Here is a 4,403-nt window from a genome sequence, read left to right on the forward strand (position 1 = left end):
CTTCTTTCCCTATGACATTGAAAATCATGTCTCTTCTTTAAAACTCTTTTCACCTATATCTGGCTATATCTCTACTCTGTTTTCTCCCCTATCCTTTACTTTTTTCAATTAATTAAAAAAAAAGTCAGCCTTTTTAATTTGGGGATCTGAATAAGTAGGCTAAAAATCAGCAGAGAAGAATTACCAATGATACTAATTCTGCTTCTCTGTATTCTTTCCAGCCCATCCTTGGAGATTTATTTATTTTTTTTTTTACCTTTCCATTTATGGAAAGAACTACATGAACATTAAGGAGCACATATTCACTTGGAACCTAAACTAGTGACATTTTATTTGTATTTTTGGAAACAGGCTAAGAGAGGTAAGATGGCCAAGAATCATAAGAAGAGTATAGAATGGTATATATGTGAAGCATATGAACCTTTAGAGAAATACTAGGAGATATTCAGTTTTATTTAAGACATCACTCTTCTTTTCGTGAGCTTTTGGATAGTGGCTCACTAGGAGGCAGTACAGGTGCATGCTTGAGCTGTATGTCTAACAGCTGTGAACAAGGTCAGCAAAAGAATGTATCCTAACTGCACAGTAGAAAGAAATCTTTTCATATGCCTCTTCTTCTGTTATAATGATACAGATAAAGATTTGGAAAAAATTAAAATGCTTTATCCTTCCCACATTGTAAGCCAAGGCTACTTGAAGCACTTGACAAAGGTTTGTGATATGAAGTGATTCATGGAGCAAATCTGGAAAAACAAAATTCAGCTTTTCAGTTGCATAGAGCTAAACTTTGAGGTCCCAATGGTTTTGGATTTCTACGGTAGAACAGTAGATTCTGTATCTGCTACATCTATAGTAGCACAGTAGATGGTCTGTCACCAATGCTACTTTTCAGTTTGCGTCTTCTACAGGATATTTAATGTAGGTAGTTACCAGTGTACACCTTCAAAGTTGAAAGAAACTTTTATGCAGCAATTGTACTGTGAGTACAAGTCTTTGCTCAGAAACACTTTAGCCAATGTTTTTTGATATCTCATTTTACAGTAGACATTAATCATATTATTCCAAAGTGTCTGACGATGTCCTGTGACATTTTAGCCTGTTTAGAGTCCTCAAGGTTGTCTGCTTTTACTGCTGAGAATTTACCCTTCTCTGTATTGTTTTTATTCACTAAGTGCTGCATTTTTACTTGTCAGTTCTAGAAGGTTGTTTTTCTTTATGATCATTATAATTTACTTTGTACTTTGTTCTCTTGGCCTGTCAGATAACAACTGCTTATAGAAGGGCAAAAGATATGTTGTGATGAACTCACTGTGGTGAAGAATGAGAACAAACAAGAGGAGAGAATATTTCTTGCTCAATTCAGTGTTATTTAATAAGTCCTTTCTTTGCATAATATTTTGGAAGCAAAACCCACGTTTGTTTCATGACTACACAGATCAAAAAACCCAAAACAACTGCTGTCATCTTTTCACTACTTAGCAAGGCAGATTTTTTTTTCCTGGGTTGTGTAAGAAATGTTCTTTATAGCCTTTTCACAAAGCTGAAGTACAGCACTCAAAATACACAGGCTGAATGTAACTCCATCTTTGAACTCTTTTTTGGTCTTGAATGTTTACACAGTCTATGACAGCGCTTTTTTCATGACTGTGTTCAAAATTGCCCTTAAGTTTACCAGTTATATTACATTTGTACCTTCCAATTAAAGGCACTGAATGCTTTATAGAAACTTTAGAAGTTCCAGACATTTTAAAATACAATGTAAGTATATGAAGCAAGTTATATGTTAAAGTATTCTATTACGAGGTCTATAAAAACTCATTAAAATATTTTCTGGGTGATGGTGATGTCTTCTTTTTAATTTAAGAGCTGACTTTCAAAGGTACAGATACTGGAACTTCCCTAATTAGCTAAGTCACCACACATTTTAAAGCATAGTTATGCTAATGTACATTTCCTCTCTGAACTATGAATCATAGTGTGCACAGATATCTAGGCTAACAATAAATGAACTAACTCTGGAATCGAAAGTTCTAATTATCCTGTACACATAATTGTAGAGAAAGAAACAGGGTTAATTAGCCTGGATACAGTACCTTTCCAATGGAAGCACATTGTCTTTGTTGACCCAGTCAAGTAGCTTTGTTTCATGTTGTGGAACACTACTCCAGCTGCCAAAGGCTTCCCCATGGGTCTGAGAAACAACAAGTTATGCTGTGCAGCTCTTGTAAGTACAAAAATAATTGTAGCTAGTTCTCTAAATGAAGTTCTAATAATAACAACAATGCCAAAATAAAAATGCATTAACTGAACTTATAATGGTGTTTTTTTGTATTTGAAACATATTTTATCTCTTGAATTACGCCTTACTACCTTTTATCATATTTTCTATATAATTTTTTTTTTAATGAAACTTTAATTAAAACTTTCTTCTAAATCTTTGCATTTAGGAAGTGAAGTTTCGCACTTACTATATCATACGTCTTCATAATTTTGTATCTTGCATTTGGCTTGTGATTAGCAAGTTACGGTTTTTAAACTACTGAGGCATAGATGGTCTCTTCCCCTGAAGATCAGAGATCACTCAAGGTCATAATTCACCTTTTTATTACCTAGATTTCTGAGCAAGAACAGTAGCACAATATCCATGCTGTAAGAGGCTTCATTTTATCTAAACTTTTCAGGTGATTAGTTGCAATTTATTTCAATGAGAAAAAAATGAAAAAGGTTTTGTTTTTTTCCCACTTCATTGTCTTTCCCCATTTTTCTTATTACTAAAAATTAGCACAGGAAGAAGTAAGAGACTGCATCCTGAAAGGTAACTTTGTGCCAAAATTAATGAAAAATAGTTTAAAAATGGACTAATGCAAGCTCTTTAAAATTTTAAAATAAGTATTTTTTTAAAAAAATGTGCTTTTCAGTGCAATCCTGCAGGTTTGGCACTTCAACACCTGGTCTACATCTTGTAGGCAGAAGTGCACGTGGGAGGAAAAGAGGTATACCTGGTTCTCATCCAGACATTTAGTGAGCTGTCTTGAACTAATGCTATGCAGTGCCCTTGGCAACAAATTAATTATATAAACTCATTATTTGAATAGCAAATACCACTGATCACTTAGATAATATTTTTCTTTCTTATTTGATCTTCATATGTTTTGAAAAAGAAACACAGCACATAGTTTTAATTCTATTGAAAAAATCAAAGTTGAAAAAGAGGGAATAACACTTCATTTAATTCAAGCAGTATGCTCTAAAATGAAAAAGAACTGCAACATATGACTTTGCTAAATTCAGTAAGCAGGACTATTGTAACACATTAATATACTCTTAATTTCAAAGTATATCAGAATTCAATATATAGTTCTTGATATTTTGAGGCTCATATTTATTTATAAAGCACAGAAAAAAAGAGCCATTCATTTTCACAACCAACAAAAAAATATACTGTTCTGTTAAAGATAGCAAAAAGAAATTTCAAATATCTAAACTTTGCAATACTGTTGCATTGTACAGCTGCTATCTACACAGGTGACCATATAGTCACACACTTAATCTCTTAAAAATTGAGATTATTCTGCATGAGTAGCCATAAATGAAGATGATGAAGAGTTGCACAGTTGGCATAGCAGGCAATTTTTTGCTCTTTGGTGAAAAGAATGAAAAAAAAAAAAGACAACTGATCCTCTTACAGATGAGAGGATTAAACATTTTGAACAGAAGAATTAGAGTTCATCTCCGGATCTGCAATGTTGCAGGTGATAAATGCTCTGTAAACCAACTGTCTCACTTGCATCATGGAATTTTCTGATAGTTACAGTAGCCTGGATATTTCATCCTTAATTCAACAATGTTCTGAATGTTCAAGCTCTTTTACATCCACGCAGTGCTTCACTGAAGCCAGAAGTTTCTCAATAACACCCTACTTGTATGGAATAAATGACAATGCTGGAGCTCTATTTTGGATGCCATCTCATTTTGTCCCATTCATGAAAGTCTTTCCATCCAAATTACAACTTCAGCAACTGTTTCTGATCCTTTGATCAGAAAAGGACTACTGAAGTACAGTAAATTACTAATCACAACTCTTACTTTAGGTAAAAAAAAAATACTTTTTTCTACAAAAGATTGGTTTCCTGTTGAGGATGAGAGTTTTCCAGTGTTGCACTGTGAATCAAATTGTACATAAAATCAAAAATAAAAATCTACCAAAAATCCCCCCTAAATACCAATATTAGTAATAGTGGAAAGCTTGTGGAGGTTGAAAGAAAGATGGGGGTGAAGTACCAATAAGAACAAGAGGAAGAGCAATTATCATCAGAAATTAGTAAAATAAAATTACATTTAAATAGAAATTACAAGCTAACATACCTTGGAGGAAATATAAGGACAACATAGCTATTGAGTAA

Source organism: Lepidothrix coronata, unplaced genomic scaffold, assembly GCF_001604755.1.
Source record: "Lepidothrix coronata isolate B3197 unplaced genomic scaffold, Lepidothrix_coronata-1.0 Scaffold81, whole genome shotgun sequence".
Lineage (NCBI taxonomy): Eukaryota > Metazoa > Chordata > Aves > Passeriformes > Pipridae > Lepidothrix > Lepidothrix coronata.